This window comes from Microcebus murinus, chromosome 5, assembly GCF_040939455.1.
Source record: "Microcebus murinus isolate Inina chromosome 5, M.murinus_Inina_mat1.0, whole genome shotgun sequence".
NCBI lineage: Eukaryota > Metazoa > Chordata > Mammalia > Primates > Cheirogaleidae > Microcebus > Microcebus murinus.
In genome coordinates this window covers 112,420,749-112,438,385 of record NC_134108.1, presented here as the reverse complement: position 1 = coordinate 112,438,385, position 17,637 = coordinate 112,420,749, and the positions used below count along the sequence as shown (strand labels likewise).

At 56.7% G+C, this 17,637-nt stretch overlaps 1 long non-coding RNA gene across 1 annotated transcript; it reads left to right on the top strand.

Moving 5' to 3' along the window:
• Positions 1 to 12,509: 12,509 nt before the first annotated feature.
• On the top strand, positions 12,510 to 16,378 carry LOC142871006 (uncharacterized). The gene is made up of 2 exons (XR_012919358.1): positions 12,510 to 13,027; positions 15,456 to 16,378. It is a non-coding gene; the product is annotated as an uncharacterized LOC142871006 (long non-coding RNA).
• Positions 16,379 to 17,637: the final 1,259 nt, after the last annotated feature.

The following is a 17,637-nucleotide window of genomic DNA, read 5'->3' as shown; positions in this document are numbered from 1 at the left end:
GCCAGGCAGGTGCAGCCTTTAGCCTCATGTGATGGGAGACATGAAGCGCAAGGAGGCCAGAAACCTGCTGAGGTCTGCCCAGAAGGTCTGGATTCAGAGCCTGTTGCCAATATTTTTCTTATTTGTCTTTCATTTTTTTCTATTAAATACAACCATTTAAAAAAATTTTGTGGTTAAATCTATCAGTCTGTTCTTTTGTTGGCCCATTTCTTCTTTCAGCTAATTTAGAACATGCTCCCCTTTTCACAGATTGAAAATATTTGGATTTGGTGGGATATATTAGATGAAGTAAGAATTTACATATACTGTATCTATTTTCTCAAACAATCAGCCATCAACCCTTGCTCCTGAACCATTTATTGAATAATATTTTCCTGTTCTATTAATATTTTTTAATGAGGGCATGTTTCAGCTTGGCTTTTATTTCATAATGGATTATTTTTACATGAGCACTATGTGTCCAGTTATTTGAGGATACCGAAGTCTCTTTGCAATGTTCCACTCTTTTCACGTCACCTGGCACACTCTGTCTCACGAAGTTATATTCGAGATTCACAAGGCCGCAGGACAGAGACAGAGTCACCGAGGCTGTAATTATCAAAAGGAGTTTTATTGTCTAGCTCGAGCTAGGGTCCCAGCCCCCAGAGTGCCAGCGCAGTGGCCTCTTCTCTGGGCAGGGACCCTCCTTTGTGTGTTAGTCCCCTTTTATAACTCAGTTGTTTACACACTGGTCATGCATCCGCCCCACTGTGGTTCTTACTTCATCCTGCCCCTGATAGGCCCTAACCTGCTCCCGGTCCTAGCTGCGAGACCCCGGTCTCCGCGTTCTTTCTCCTCTGCATCCTGTTAATGGAAAAAGCCAAACTCTGTAAAATAATTTTTTTTTTTTTTTTTTTTTTTTGAGACAGAGTCTCGCTTTGTTGTCCAGGCTAGAGTGAGTGCCGTGGCGTCAGCCTAGCTCACAGCAACCTCAAACTCCTGGGCTCCAGTGATCCTTCTGCCTCAGCCTCCCGAGTAGCTGGGACTACAGGCATGCGCCACTATGCCCGGCTAATTTTTTTATATATATATCAGTTGGCCAATTAATTTCTTTCTATTTATAGTAGAGACGGGGTCTCGCTCTTGCTCGGGCTGGTTTCGAACTCCTGACCTTGAGCAATCCGCCCGCCTCGGCCTCCCAAGAGGTAGGATTACAGGCGTGAGCCACAGCGCCCGGCCTGTAAAATAATTTTTAAAGAGATTTATTCTGAGCCAAATTTGAGGACCATGACCCGGAGCCACTGCCAAGAGGCCTTGGGCAAGTGGACTCGCTGTGGCTGGGTTACAGTTCAGTTTTATACATTTTCAGAGAGGCAGGGGTTACAGGCAAAGTCACAAATTAATACATGAGAGGCATACATTGGTTTGGCCCAAAAAGGTGGGACATCTCTAAGCGGGGGCTTACAGGTTATAGGTGGGTTTAAAGATTCTTTGGCTGGCAATTGGCTGAGAGAGTTAGTCTTTATTTAGAAGACCAGAAAGGATATGCTTACTTTAAGATAAGGGTATGAGCACTCTGGGAGGTCTAGACAGGAGGACACTTTAAATTTATAATAGGCGCCTGCTAGGATGTTTGAGTTAAGACAGGGGCTTCTTATTTTTTAGGTGATGTTAATGCTATACCAGAATTAGGTCAGGAAGCAAACTACTGCTTTGTTTGGTTAACAAAAGCCGCTTAGTGGGAATTTACTGTTTGTCAGCCTAACCCTACTGGCCTTCTTACCATTTGCCAGCCTAACCCAGCTGGCCTCTTTAGGAAGGAGTTTTTAGCAAAAAATTAAGAGTTTAGTCCTCAATCCCATAATGTACTCACAATGCCTTGCGGTTAGCAGACAGAAGTCAGTAAACAGAAGCTGGAAGGTGTCCTTTGTCCGTACAGCCCAGGATCTTACAACGAGCTGGTGCTGCTGGCTGCCTTTCTCAGCGTTACTTTTTGTGTGTTTTGGAATTTCGGTTTCCAGGTTCGTTCCAGGTTTCCTCTCCCTGTTTCAGTCCTCCCGTTCCTCACTCCTCCCGACCCAGAGGCTGTGCGCTGCCCTTCCCAGGGGCTGGCGTCCGTCCAGAGCTGGGTCTTGCCTGGCAGTCACAGCTCCTGCCTTCTGAGGACCCTGGGAGGACTCAGATCAGCCCCTCGGTGGTGGGAGGCCGAGCCAAGCCGGGTGTGGCTCCGCTTGGTGTCCAGGGGCCTCCCTAAAGTCGGCAGCAACTCGTTTCAGCCTCTTGAGGAGGGTGGAAGGGTGGGGAAGGGGCAAACCTGCCCCTGACTTTTGAGCAGTGAGCATGATGCTGGGCCCCCACCTCGTGGGCAGTTTGATTCCTTCTCATCACTCGACAGGCCCTGGACTCTGCCCTGGACTGCACTGAGCCAGAGCCCCGCAGGCCACAGCCTTGTTTGTCCTTTGCATTGTATTCCGTTTCTGGGAATATCCCAGATGGCTTTTTTATTTCCTCTGACATTGTATCTTTCAGTGCTCTGTGCTGGAAGTCCCAGGCCATCTCCTACGTGTCACTCCTGTGTCTATTTCTGTACAAGCATTAACTGCTGCTGCCTTACAATGTGCATTCAGGGACCACTCTGATAGTTTTCTCCAGTCATAGTCTAGTCGCTGCCTCAAGGCTGGGTCCGGTGGGAGGCTCTGTAGCCATCACCTGAGGTTGAGAATTGAGGAAGTGGTGCTGCCCAGCCCCCAACCGAGGATGCGTGAGAGGAACCCTGGGCCCACGGGACGGGCGGGCGCTGCAGGGCAGGGCGGTCTCTGCCAGGGAGCTCCATGCAGACATTCCATGGAGGGTCTCACGCAAGGATCTCAAGCAAATGACGGAAGTTCAACATGGCTCTTGGATGCACGTCTAGAAGTTTCATATGTGATGGGATCCTCCCAGGGTCACATGATAACCAGGACGCAGCCAGGGCGTGTGTAGCTCTGTTTCTAGAGCCCGGGGAGTAAATTGTCCAACTTCCAGCAGTTGTTTCCAGATGGAGGCAAGGCACGTGCATGGCCCGGGCTCGATCCCTCTCCTGCTGCAGCAGGACGTTTCTCCCTGGCGCGGGCGAGGGCGCGCGGGCGAGGCGCCCTAACAGGGAGTGCCATCGGAAGCGGTGCATCCTCTGCAGTAAATGGAGCTTGGCCTCCTGCTGGAGCCACCTTGGCTGTGAGTCCCACACCCAGTGGCCTGCGACCGGGCCGGAGGGACTGAGGAGCGGATGTGGGCAGTCTTCCCTGGCACCGGACACACTGGCCAGCCCGCATGGCCAGGCGGTCTCCTGGGTGCCTGTGCAAGTTGGTCCCAGAAGCGAGTTCTTCCTGGAACGAGGTGTCACCTCAGCACAGAGAACGCCAGGGCTCATAACGCGGCCCTGGAGCAAACGAGCATCTGCCAGTCCCGCTGAGACAGCAGGTCGCTCTGCTTGGCCTCGGCAGTTCCGCGGGAACCTCTGGCAGTTGCACCAGGCGTCCCTTTCCTCGCCTTCCTTCGGTGTGTGGGTCTCGCTGGGGGCAGAGTGCGTGCGTGCGTCTGACTCAGTCTGTACAGGGTCACAGTGAGGGATTCTGACTCAGCTTCCCCGACTGGCGTGCTCAGCTGAGTCGCTGCTGTGGCTCAGGTTCCATCCCGCTCAAGACACGGCCGTGGTGCAGTTACGCGGGGTTGCAGCAGCACAGGACAGTGTGGCCACGCAGAAACGAGAGTGGCAACGTGTCCTTCCTGCCCCAACGCCACTCCGTCCCCTCCGCTGGTAACCAAGGTCATGAGACTGTCCTCTAGCTTTAGGGCCCCAGGCAGTGGGAGGAGAGCGCGTCTCGATTAGCTGCGCTGCCCCCAGAAGGCACCTGCAGCAGGACCGAGAGCTCTGGCCATCAGCAAGTCCCCCTTCCTGCTCTCGCCAGGTGCCCGAGGGCGAGGCTGGGCCGGACACGGGGAGGACGGCTAAGTCAGACCCTGCGTGGGCGGGCGTGGCCGCGTCTCAGGAAGGGATGGCGTGGCACAGCCGCGGGAGCGGGAGAGGAGGGAAGGGAGCGGGAGAGGCTGCAGACCTCTGAGCAGGGAGAGGCAAGGTCCAGCGGCTGGTCCAGCGCGAACCCGCGAACAGAAGAGCGCCCCGTCACCGCCGTGACTGGCTCCCTGGAAAGCACCACGCCCCTGCGGGGTGCAAGTGCTGGAGGTGACGGTGTTGGAAGCGACCCAGCAAGTCTGAGGGCGTCTCCGGGTAACCGGGGCTTGTTACTCCCTGGTGCAGGCTGAGAAAACGCCGAATTCTTCCAGAAAAGGCACCATGTCCAACACAGAGCGGCCCACGCTGTGAGCAGGCGTGCGAGGACGGTCCAGGCGGGCAGAGACGACAGGAGGGAGACAGGGCCTGCGGCCCTGAGGGCAGTGGGAGAGCACCGGTGGCTGGGTCCTCCTGGGGCACCAGGCAGGTGGCTCGGTGGGCTGCCTCCCACGTGGCCTCTGTGACAAGGTGGACAGCTGAGGCCGGGGCAGAGGGAGGACACGGCAGAAGTGCAACGTCCCTGAGAGCGGGGGTGGGCAAACCTGCAGCCTGGCCAGGCGAGGCCGGGTCTGGGGAGGGACGCCAGGAGGGGACAGCAGGGCGCCTGGTGGCGCAGAGCCCGGGTACGACGCCAGGCCCCGGCGCGGTGCTGGCTCTTCACGGCCACACTGCAGGGAGAGAGCGGCTCTCCCTGCGGCCAGACACGCCAGGAGGAAAGGGGACAAGGAGACCCTCACAGGCTGGCCCTTTACTGGAGACACTACGTCTTAGACAGAAAAGAGATTGCTTAAAAATTGTTAGAGGCCGGGCGCGGTGGCTCACGCCTGTAATCCTAGCACTCTGGAGGCCGAGGCGGGCGGATTGCTCAAGGTCAGGAGTTCAAAACCAGCCTGAGCAAGAGCAAGACCCGTCTCTACTATAAATAGAAAGAAATTAATCGGCCAACTAATATATATAGAAAAAATTAGCCGGGCATGGTGGCGCATGCCTGTAGTCCCAGCTACTCGGGAGGCTGAGGCAGGAGGATCGCTTGAGCCCCGGAGATTGAGGTTGCTGTGAGCTAGGCTGACGCCATGGCACTCACTCTAGCCTGGGCAACGGAGTGAGACTCTGTCTCAAAAAAAAAAAAAATTGATAGAGACTGAGACACATTTAATCAGTAGGTGTCAATGCTTCTACCCCAACCACCGGAGGGGTGAGAGGACAAAAAGTAAAGGCAATTTTTTTGTTGTAACTCAGAGAACTGTGGGGAAACCTTCACCTCCAGCATGAAGCCCTCCTTGCCAGGTGCAGCAGGGGCCTGCAACTGCCCTGGTCTCCTTGGTGGGCCCGGGGCCCAGAGTAGGAGCGTGCTAACACCTGCCTAAGTGTGACCTCACGGCGTTGGGCGTGTCCCCACAGCGTTGGGCGTGACCCTACAGCATGGCGAATTCTTTTTTTTTTTTCTTTTTTGAGACAGAGTCTTGATCTGTCACCTAGGTAGGGTGTTGTGGCATCAGCCTGGCTCACAGCAACCTCAAACCTTTGGGGTCTAGCGATTTTCCTGCCTCAGCCTTCCAAGTAGCTGGAACTACCGGTATGCACCACCATGCCTGGCTAAGTTTTTCCATATATTTTTAGTTGTCCAGCTAATTTCTTTCTGTTTTTAGTAGAGACGGTTCTCACTCTTCCTCAGGCTGGTCTTGAACTGAGCTCAAACGATCCACCTGTCTCGTCCTCCCTGAGTGTTAGGATTACAGGTGTGAGCCACTGCGCCCGGCCAGACTTCATTTTTCTACATCATCTGCCTTTAGTACTAACCTACGAAGCAGGCAGGGAGTGTAATTGCCGTGCTGTGAGGACTCCCTTCTCTCCTCTCCTGTGGGGTCCACTGACTACCCGGGCTCTGGCCCAGCCTAGAACCCCAGCGCTGGGCCCTCTGCCAGTGGATGCAGTCCCGCTCTGGAAGGTTTAGGGCGCTGGGGCTTCCCTGCTGAGCTTGGGAACTTGGAGTCTTTCTTTGTGGTTCCCAAGGCCAAAGTTCTTAGCTTGTGTTTCCTTTGGAGGCTGAGCAGCCTCCCGACTGCTGTGTGGGCCTGTGCGGGAGGGGGCTGCCCTCCCCGCTCCAAGGACGCCCCCAAACCACCCCTTCCCCAGCATCGGTGACTCTCCCTCCACTCCCTGGGCGGCTTGCCGCCTTCACGGGGCTCTTCCCAGGCAGACGGCCGGTGGTGGGCGGGTGTCCTGCAGCCACCTCTAGGCCACGGACACACAAAGGCTTCCTGGAATGCGGTAGGAACGATGGCAAAACACGGGAACAAAACCCGAGTGTAAGCGCCTGAAGACAGCATCCGGCCATGTCAACACAGGGCCCCAGGCTCTGAGGAGAGACCGCTGGGCTGAGGAGGGCTTTGCACTCTGCGCCAGGCCAGACAGAGACCTTTGGAGCCCCAGACAAACAAATGACACGGACGGACGCAGATGCCGTGGGGCTGGGTGCAAGTGGCCGGGCGCTGGGCTTGTTAGAGTGGGAAAAGCCCTCGTGGAAGCCAATTAAGGGCACCGTAACCGTCAGTGTCAAACGCCTAAGAGCGACGGCGCACGTGGCTTGGCCCAAACCCTTTCAGCTGTGGGCGTGGAGGGACGGTATTTTGCAATGTTCTCTGGTTGTTTTCCTAGGTGTCTCCCCCGCCCACATCCCCTGCAGCAGTTAGGGAGGGGTTAGCAGATCTAAGCAGTGTCCTCTGCCTCCCCGGTTTCAACGCGGCCCCTTGTGGGAAGGGAAAGGATTTGCAGCCCTGGCTAGTTTTCAGAAATGGGGACTGAGTGCCACCTTCCCCACCCCACCAGAAAGGCATTCCCTTGGGTTGGAGGGCAGAAGAAACACGACATGATGTGCACATCGGCGGGTGCTGGAGAAAGGGTCTCTGGGCTAGGCCCTGGGGAGGTGGTAAAGACAGCAGAAAGGTTTTGGGGTCAGACAAAGGTTTGTGGGGTCTGTCTTGCTGCTTCTTCGAGCCACGGGGGCTGAACCCCTGAGTGGGGAGTGCCGTGTGGGCTGAGCCAGCCTTGCAGTGTGTCCTGGGACTCCGCCAGGGGCAGAGCTGCTCTTGGAGTCCACCAGGGGACCTGGGGACCCCTCAGACAGCCTTCAGCAGGAGGTGGGGGCTGGAGGGACCATGCATGTTCTTGTAGCAGAACATCTCTCAGCAACAAGAATGGATCTGTTTGCAACTATGTGCTGTTAACGGGAAGAGAAGCCAAATTCTGTAAAATGATTTTAAAGAGATTTTACTCGTAGCCAAATTTGAGGACTATGACCTGGAGCCACTCCCAAGAGGCCTTGAGCAGTGGGCTCGCTGTGGCTGGGTTACAGTTTGGTTTCATACACTTCAGGGACACAGAGGTTACAGGCAAAGTCATCAATCAATACGTGGGAGGCACACATTGGTTTGGCCTAAAAAGGTGGGCCATCTCAAAGCTGGGCTTACAGGCTGTAGGTGGGCTTAAAGACTCTTTGACTTGTGATTGGTAAACCACTTCGGCGCCAGCACCGACTATAGTCGTCAGGCACAGATGAATGCGAGCGTCGACTTTAGCCGACAGCTACGATATGACTTTTCTAAGTATTCATGTATCAAAATAAAATTGTGAACATTTAAAAATAATGTAATGAAAACATATATGTATATGTTACCTATTCTGATAGTTACATCACAAGGAAAGCTGCCTGTACAGTCAAACACGCTCTCAGCGCTTGCAAGCTTTCCAAATCACGCAAGAGCAGCACGGACTCGTCAACGCACGGCACGGACCATCCTGCGGACTGCGAGTGCGGCTGTGGCGAGGTGTCGCGGCCGGCGGGAAGCTTTGTCTAAAGGCTTGGAATGTTTCAACATGAGGAGCTGTTATCAGAGATAAGCCACAGACATAGTTTATTGTATAAATTGAGGACCTTCAGATTTGTCTTGCATACCCTTAGGCCTGTTAACGGGTTACAAAGGAAGTCCCCAGTAAGGGAGGGGGCGTGATGAGGCTTGTCTGACCTCCCTCCTGGTGGCAGGCAATTTAGTTTTAGGATATTCCTTTAGGCACGAGGGGGTCCCTTCAGTCAGCCAGTTCGGGGGAGCCTTAATATTTTATTTTAGTTCACAGTGTAACAACACAGGTAAATCTGCAGACATAAGATCGAGTGGAAGAAGCCACAAAAGAACAAATAGGAAATGATTCCATTTATACACAGCTCAAGTCGAGGCAAGACTGTAGAAGGTGGAGAGTGGGTGTCCCTCAGGGAAGGGCCAGGAGGGACCCTAGCACCCTAGGAGTGGTCTGCTCCTTCATCTGGGTGCTGGTTGCATGCGTGGGCTGTTTGTGAGAGGTCATCAAGCTGTACACTTACAACGTGTGCACTTTGCTGTATGTATGCTGTATCTATAAAACACTTTTTTTCTTTTTTGAGTCAGAGTCTCACTCTGTTGCCCAGGCTACAGTGCTGTGGCGTCAGCCTAGCTCACAGCAACCTCAAACTCCTGGGCTCAAGTGATCCTCCTGCCTCAGCCTCCCGAATAGCTGGGACTACAGGCATGAGCCGCCATGCCCGGCTAATGTTTTCTATATATTTTTAGTTGACCAATTAATTTCTTTCTATTTATAGTAGAGATGGGGTCTCGCTCTTGCTCAGGCTGGTCTCCAACTCCTGACTTTGAGTGATTGGCCCACCTCAGCCTCCCAGAGTGCTAGGATTACAGGTGTTAGCCACCACCCCCGGCCAATAAAACACATCTTAAAGAAGATTTAAGGCCAGGCACGGTGGCTCACACCTGTAATCCTAACACTCTGGGAGGCCGAGGCAGGCGGATTGCTCCAGGTCAGGGTTCGAAACCAGCCTGAGCAAGAGCAAGACCCCGTCTCTACTATAAATAGAGAGAAATTAATTGGCCAACTAAAAATATACGGAAAAAATTAGCCTGGCATGGTGGCGCGTGCCTGTAGTTCCAGCTACTCGGGAGGCTGAGGCAGGAGGATCACTTGAGCCCAGGAGACTGAGGTTGCTGTGAGCTAGGCTGAGGCCACAGCACTCACTCTAGTCTGGACAACAGAATGAGACTCTGTCTCAAAAAAAAAAAAAAGAAAGAAGAAGATTTAAGCGCGAAAAAAGGCGGCTGCAGAATGGCGTGATGAAGGTGTGGCTTGCTGTCGCCTCAGTGCCCTGTGCGCCGTGCCCAGCACTGGGTCTCTGCTGAGGAGCAAGGCCGGGGTGGGGCGGCGATGGCGGTGCTGGGGGCGCGGAATTTCAGTCAGAAAGGACTTTCGCTCTCTCCTTCCTGACATCTTTCTGGAATCAGTCGTCCTGTTGATCACCTTATTTTTTTTTGAGACAGAGGCTGTCTGGTGAAGGCGCTGTCGGGTGAAGGCGCTGTCAGGTGGAGGCGCTTTGGGGAGGGAGGGGCTGTCGGGTGGAGGCACTGTCAGGAGGCAGGGGCTGTCCGGTGGAGGGGCTGTCAGGAGGGAGGCGCTGTCGGGAGGGAGGCGCTGTCGGGAGGGAGGCGCTGTCGGGAGGGAGGCGCTGTCGGAGGGAGGCGCTGTCGGGAGGGAGGCGCTGTCGGGAGGGAGGCGCTGTGGGGAGGGAGGCGCTGTGGGGAGGGAGGCGCTGTGGGGAGGGAGGCGCTGTCGGAGGGAGGCGCTGTCGGAGGGAGGCGCTGTCGGGAGGGAGGCGCTGTCGGGAGGGAGGCGCTGTCGGGAGGGAGGCGCTGTCGGAGGGAGGCGCTGTGGGGAGGGAGGCGCTGTCGGAGGGAGGCGCTGTCGGGAGGGAGGCGCTGTGGGGAGGGAGGCGCTGTGGGGAGGGAGGCGCTGTCGGGAGGGAGGCGCTGTCGGAGGGAGGCGCTGTCGGGAGGGAGGCGCTGTCGGGAGGGAGGCGCTGTCCGGAGGCAGGGGCTGTCCGGTGGAGGGGCTGTCGGGAGGGAGGCGCTGTGGGGAGGGAGGCGCTGTCGGGAGGGAGGCGCTGTCGGAGGGAGGCGCTGTCGGGAGGGAGGCGCTGTCGGAGGGAGGCGCTGTCGGGAGGGAGGCGCTGTCGGGAGGGAGGCGCTGTCCGGAGGCGCTGTGGGGAGGGAGGCGCTGTGGGGAGGGAGGCGCTGTCGGAGGGAGGCGCTGTCGGAGGGAGGCGCTGTGGGGAGGGAGGCGCTGTGGGGAGGGAGGCGCTGTGGGGAGGGAGGCGCTGTTGGGAGGGAGGCGCTGTGGGGAGGGAGGCGCTGTCGGGAGGGAGGCGCTGTGGGGAGGGAGGCGCTGTCGGGAGGGAGGCGCTGTGGGGAGGGAGGCGCTGTCGGGAGGGAGGCGCTGTCGGGAGGGAGGCGCTGTCGGAGGGAGGCGCTGTCGGGAGGGAGGCGCTGTGGGGAGGGAGGCGCTGTCGGAGGGAGGCGCTGTCGGAGGGAGGCGCTGTCGGGAGGGAGGCGCTGTCGGGAGGGAGGCGCTGTCCGGAGGCAGGGGCTGTCCGGTGGAGGGGCTGTCGGGAGGGAGGCGCTGTCGGGAGGGAGGCGCTGTCGGAGGGAGGCGCTGTCGGGAGGGAGGCGCTGTCGGAGGGAGGCGCTGTCGGGAGGGAGGAGCTGTCGGGAGGGAGGCGCTGTCGGGAGGGAGGCGCTGTCGGGAGGGAGGCGCTGTCGGGAGGGAGGCGCTGTCGGGAGGGAGGCGCTGTCCGGAGGCAGGGGCTGTCCGGTGGAGGGGCTGTCGGGAGGGAGGCGCTGTCGGGAGGGAGGCGCTGTCGGAGGGAGGCGCTGTGGGGAGGGAGGCGCTGTGGGGAGGGAGGCGCTGTCGGGAGGGAGGCGCTGTCGGAGGGAGGCGCTGTCGGGAGGGAGGCGCTGTCGGGAGGGAGGCGCTGTCGGAGGGAGGCGCTGTCGGGAGGGAGGCGCTGTCGGGAGGGAGGCGCTGTCCGGAGGCGCTGTGGGGAGGGAGGCGCTGTGGGGAGGGAGGCGCTGTCGGAGGGAGGCGCTGTGGGGAGGGAGGCGCTGTCGGAGGGAGGCGCTGTCGGGAGGGAGGCGCTGTGGGGAGGGAGGCGCTGTGGGGAGGGAGGCGCTGTCGGAGGGAGGCGCTGTCGGAGGGAGGCGCTGTGGGGAGGGAGGCGCTGTGGGGAGGGAGGCGCTGTCGGGAGGGAGGCGCTGTCGGGAGGGAGGCGCTGTCGGGAGGGAGGCGCTGTCGGGAGGGAGGCGCTGTCGGAGGGAGGCGCTGTCCGGAGGCAGGGGCTGTCGGGAGGGAGGCGCTGTCGGGAGGGAGGCGCTGTCGGGAGGGAGGCGCTGTCGGAGGGAGGCGCTGTCGGAGGGAGGCGCTGTGGGGAGGGAGGCGCTGTCGGGAGGGAGGCGCTGTCGGGAGGGAGGCGCTGTGGGGAGGGAGGCGCTGTGGGGAGGGAGGCGCTGTGGGGAGGGAGGCGCTGTTGGAGGGAGGCGCTGTGGGGAGGGAGGCGCTGTGGGGAGGGAGGCGCTGTGGGGAGGGAGGCGCTGTTGGAGGGAGGCGCTGTGGGGAGGGAGGCGCTGTGGGGAGGGAGGCGCTGTCGGGAGGGAGGCGCTGTCGGGAGGGAGGCGCTGTCGGAGGGAGGCGCTGTCGGGAGGGAGGCGCTGTCGGAGGGAGGCGCTGTCGGGAGGGAGGCGCTGTCGGGAGGGAGGCGCTGTGGGGAGGGAGGCGCTGTGGGGAGGGAGGCGCTGTGGGGAGGGAGGCGCTGTCGGAGGGAGGCGCTGTGGGGAGGGAGGCGCTGTGGGGAGGGAGGCGCTGTCGGGAGGGAGGCGCTGTCGAGGGAGGCGCTGTCGGAGGGAGGCGCTGTGGGGAGGGAGGCGCTGTGGGGAGGGAGGCGCTGTCGGAGGGAGGCGCTGTCGGAGGGAGGCGCTGTCGGGAGGGAGGCGCTGTCGGAGGGAGGCAGCAGCCGCTTCGGAAGGCTGCCCTGTGTGGAGGACCGGGGCCTCCTTTTTGGCAGGGTGGGTTGGCACCGTTTCCTATGGGAGTCCTGCTGGCTTCTTGCCTCCTCTGGGTCCTGCTGGGGTCGATGTCCGAGCCTCCGCACGCTCCTGCTGGGGTCGAGGCCCGAGCCTCCGCACGCTCCTGCTGGGGTGGAGGCCCGAGCCTCCGCACGCTCCTGCAGGGGTGGAGGCCCGAGCCTCCGCACGCTCCTGCAGGGGTGGAGGCCCGAGCCTCCGCACGCTCCTGCAGGGGTGGAGGCCCGAGCCTCCGCACGCTCCTGCGCGGCGGGCTGCTCTGCGGGCAGCAGCCCTTCACAGGCTCCGTCCGAGGTGGAGGCCGCAGAGGGCCGACTGGAACCGCCGCGCCCTCGCCGCCAGCCCCCAGTTCCCTTGGCGTCCGGTCGTCCGCCACCAGCTCGGCGTACTTGGAGTTTCGGGTCCTCTTTGGTCACAAATGTGGTTCGGTCCTTCCCTTACTGCCGCGGCCGGGCGCCCTCTCGGCGGCTTCCCGCCCTGACCTCCGACCTCCGACCTCCAGCTCCCGAGCCCCGCGAGCGCCGCCCCTTCTTCGGGCCGCCCTCTTTCTGTTTTGGGTGGAGGCGGGTCTCGCTCTCCCTCAGGCTGGTTTCGAACTCCTGACCCGAGGGGTCGCCGCCGCGGCCCCGGAGAGCTAGGATGACGGGCGGTCACCTTTTTCATGGCTTCCTGAATGGATCTCCTGCTTTTCTCAGCTCCCGCGAAACGGAAATGGAGTGACGGTGTGACGCCGGCTGCGACGGCTAACTCTCGCGTCAGCCTGGCGGCCGGGCCGGGCGGAGCCACTGCCGGGCGCCTGGGCCGCATCGGGCTGCGGCTGAGGGAAGCAGCGCGCTGCGGGCGCCCCGGGCCGCGGGCGGAGAGGCGGGAAGGAGGCACGCCCGCTCTGCCGCGGGGACTGCTGAGGAAGGACGCACGCCCGCACGCCCGCTCTGCCGCGGGGACTGCTGAGGAAGGGCCTCTGGTCGCCGCCCTGCGCCAAAGCCCACCCGCCGCAAAATGGACAGTCCCCACGCTGATGGGTGGTGGATTTGCTCCAAAACAGGTCTGACTCCATGTCTTAGCCTGTCTGTTTTTAATGAATCAGAGGAATACTGCATTATGGTACTAGTATTCCCTAAGATTAGTTGCCACCAAGAAAATACAATATATGATGCATGGACAAAGGGCACAGAAGGCACCAGGTTAACTAGAAAAAAAAGGGAGACATTTACAGCCATAACCTTGGCTACTCCTTTTGGCCTGGGGGCAATAGGAGCAGGGACAGGTATCTCATCCTTGGCAGTGCAGCATAAAGGGTTCAATAGCTTAAGGGCCGCGATAGTTGAAGACATAGCCAGACTAGAGGAGTCCATCTCCCATTTAGAAAAAGCCCTAACTTCACTGTCTGAGGGGTGCTGCAGAACCGGAGGGGGCTGGACTTAGTGTTCCTCCAGCAGGGGGGCTGTGTGCGGCCCTAGGAGAGGAGTGCTGCTTCTCTGCAGACCACACTGGGGTAGTCAGAGAGTCGACAGCTAAGGGCTAAGGTCAGGGAGGGACTTGCACGATGGAAACGGGAGCGTGAACAACAACCAGGATGGTTTGAATCATGGCTTAATAGCTGCCCTTGGTTAACTACTTTGTTGTCCACATTATTAGGTCCACTCATTGTGTTCCTCCTAATTCTCACTTTGGGACCATGTGTATTAAATAGGTTAATAGCGTTCATTAAAGAGCAGATAAGTACTGTTCAATTAATGGTATTGCAGCAGCAATATCAAAGCCTTGGGCGTGACTGCGTAGATATGCAGGAGGTCAGAGACCCCAGGACCAGCAAGAATGCTCATAAGGACCAGGCCGGGCGCAGTGGCTCACGCCTATAATCCTAGCATTTTGGGCGGATTGCTCAAGCTCAGGAGTTGGAAACCAGCCTGAGCAAGAGCAAGACCCCGTCTCTACCAAAAATAGAAAGAAATTAATTGACCAACTAAAAATATATATACAAAAAATTAGCTGGGCATGGTGGCGCATGCCTGTAGTCCCAGCTACTCAGGAGGCTGAGGCAGCAGGATTGCTTGAGCCCAGGAGATTGAGGTTGCTGTGAGCCAGGCTGACGCCACAGCACTCACTCTAGCCTGGGCAACAAAGTGAGACTCTGTCTCAAAAAAAAAAAAAAAAAAAAAAGGACCAAAAGAAGGGGGGAATGTGAAGCCTCAGGCTAAATGCTTTCTTTTTTTTTTTTTTTTTTTGAGACAGAGTCTCACTTGTTGCCCAGGCTAGAGTGAGTGCCGTGGCGTCAGCCTAGCTCACAGCAACCTCAAACTCCTGGGCTCAAGCGATCCTCCTGCCTCAGCCTCCCAAGTAGCTGGGACTACAGGCATGCGCCACCATGCCCGGCTAATTTTTTCTATATATATTAGTTGGCCAATTAATTTCTTTCTATTTATAGTAGAGACGAGGTCTCGCTCTTGCTCAGGCTGGTTTCGAACTCCTGACCTTGAGCAATCCGCCCGTCTCGGCCTCCCAGAGAGCTAGGATTACAGGCGTGAGCCACCGCGCCCGGCCCTAAATGCTTTCTTTTAGCTTATGTATATTGCTTGGTTTTAGGAAGTTGGTTTGAGCAGGCTGATCACAGTAAATTTTGGGATGAAACTAAAGGGCAAGCGCATGGGCACAAGGGGCCAACCAATCCATGTAAAGGGCAAGCGTGTGGGCACAAGGGGCCAACGAATCAATGTAAAGGTCAAGCGCATGGTCACAAGGGACCAATCAATGTAAAGGTCAAGCGCATGGGCACAAGGGACCAATCATTGTAAAGGTCAAGCGCATGGGCACAAGGGACCAATCAATGTAAAGGCCAAGCGCATGGGCAAAAGGGACCAATCAATGTAAAGGCCAAACGCGCAGGCACAAGGGGCCAACCAATCAATGTAAAGGGCAAGCGCGTGGGCACAAGGGGCCAATGTGAAGGTCAAGCACGTGGGCACAAGGGGCCAATCAATGTGAAGGTCAAGCACGTGGGCATAAGGGGCCAACCAATCAATATGAAGGTCAAGCGCGTGGTCAGGTTATGCACCTGGGGCATAAAGGGCTCCGTCCCACAGTGCTCGGGGTCTTTGTCCCAATAGAGGTCGCTGTGTCGGTGCTCTGGGACTTAGACCCTAGCTCGAGCTAGTCAATAAAACTCCTCTTGATGATTTCAGCCTCAGTGACCCTCTCTCTTTGTTCCGTGGTCCTACGGTCTCCCGCTCTAACCCTATAACCTGTAAGCACCTCCCCCTTTGAGATGTCCCACCTTTTTGGGCCAGACCAATGTATGCCTCCCACATATTGATTGATGACTTTGCCTGTAAGCCCTGTCTCTCTGAAATGTATAAAAACCAAACTATAACCCAGTCACAGCAAGTCCACTTGCCCAAGGCCTCTTGGCAGTGGCTCTGGGTCATGGTTCTCAAATTTGGCTCAGAATAAACCTCTTTAAAATTATTTTGCAGTGCTCCGCTCTTCCCTTTTGGTGGCCATCACGGAGTGGCAGCGGCCAAAATGAAATTCAATCTCTTTGTGACTTCAGACCGAAGCAAGAAAAGGCATTTCAATGCACCGTCCCACGTTCCCAGGAAGATTATGTCTTCCCCTCTTTCCAAAGAGCTGAGACAGAAATACAATGTTCGATCCATGCCCATCCGAAAGGATGATGAAGTTCAGGTGGTTCGGGGACTCTAAGGGTCAGCAAATCGGCAAAGTGGTCCAGGTTTGCAGGAAGAAATATGTCATTTACATTGAACGGGTGCAGCGGGAAAAGGCCAACGGCATCCCCCCAGCAAGGTGGTTATTGTAAGGCTGGTGGCAGAGGCCCCCTCCCCTCCCTAGATGGAAAAAGAAAACGCTTAGTGACCTGACCTGCCAAGGACAAACTGCCAGGCCCCACAGAGAGGAACCACACCCAGATCTCCACCTGGATTCGCTCCTGGATTCCACAATACCTCCAGCCCCTCCTATTTCTCAACGACCTTCCAAGGTCACAATAGAGAATCCCAGCTCTTCCCGCCACAAGTCCCTAGCCCCGCCCAAAGGGTATAAAAGGCCTCGGGGCCCCTTCAAACTGCGGAGACTTCCGGGGCCCCAGCTCTTGGGGCCCCAGAACCTCATCCACAAGTGTATAATAAAGCCACGTGGTTTGGCCCCCCACTCTTTCTCTTTCTGTGTCTCTTTTCTTTTCGCCACCGCCGAAAAACCTTACAGTTATTACTAGGGTTAAACTGGACAAAGACTGCAAAAAGATCCTTGAGGGGAAAGCGAAAGCTCACCAAGTAGGAAAGGAAAAGGGCAAGTACAAGGAAGAAACACTTGAGAAGATGCAAGAATAAAATAATCTTATGTACAACTTTCATTAAAAACTGCTAAAAGGAAAAAAAAATTATTTTGCAGTGTTCCAGCAGGCGTGAGCAGCTCTTGGCCGAAGAACAACCGGAGCGGCACACGGAGAGTTGGAGAGTCAGCTTTATTTCCCCGGCGGGCCCAGAGAGGCATATCTGCCACCAAACCCTGAGCGCCCCTTTCTCGTTTTCTTTTTGTTTTATACCTTTTGGGGGGTTACGGTTAGCCAATGGGAAGTTTTCACAAAAGTCACCTCATTTACATAGTAGTCAGCCAATCAGAAGTATGTCCCCAAAGTTACTTCATTTACATGGTAGTCAGCCAATCAGAAGTATGTCCCCAAAGTTACTTCATTTACATGGTAGTCAACCAATCAGAAGTATGTCCCCAAATCACCTCTCAGCTATGACTATTAGTAGCTGCTCAATTTAGGAGCGGGATAAGTGAAACAGGTGGGTTTTGGTGGAACGCCCTGACAGCAGAGCTTGGCTTTTTTTCCGTTGACAGGGGCTTTGTGTTGTCTTTCACTAGTACAACTCTTCTTGCACCAAGTAGCATTTAATTTTATTAGTAGGACTTTCCAATAACTGTTAACATTGAATAGATCTCATATTCCATTTTTTTTTTTTTTTGAGAGAGTCTCGCTCTGTTGCCCAGGCTAGAGTGAGTGCTGTGGCTTCAGCCTAGCTCACAGCAACCTCCAACTCCTGGGCTCAGGTGATCCTCCTGCCTCAGCTTCCCGAGTGGCTGGGACTATAGGCATGCGCCACCATGCCCGGCTCATGTTTTCTATATATTTTTAGTTGGCCTAGTTTCTATATATTTTTAATTTATTTCTATTTATGGTAGAGACGGGGTCTCACTCTTGCTCAGGCTGGTTTCCAACTCCTGACCTGGAGCAATCCGCCCGCCTCGGCCTCCCGGAGTGCTAGGATTACAGGCATGAGCCACCGCACCGGGCCTCATACTCCATTATTTTTATTCTCAAAAAATCTATTGAAAATTTATTATATTAAAAATCCTAGGCCAGGCGTGGTGGCTCATGTCTGTAATCCTAGCACTCTGGGAGGTTGAGGCGGGTGGATTGCTCAAGGTCAGGAGTTTGAAACCAGCCTGAGCAAGAGTGAGACCCCATCTCTACTATAAATAGAAAGAAATTAATTGGCCAACTAATATATATAGAAAAAATGAGCCAGGCATGGTGGCGCACGCCTATAGTCCCAGCTACTCGGGAGGCTGAGGCAGGAGGATCGCTTGAGCCCAGGAGTTTGCGGTTGCTGTGAGCTAGGCTGATGCCAT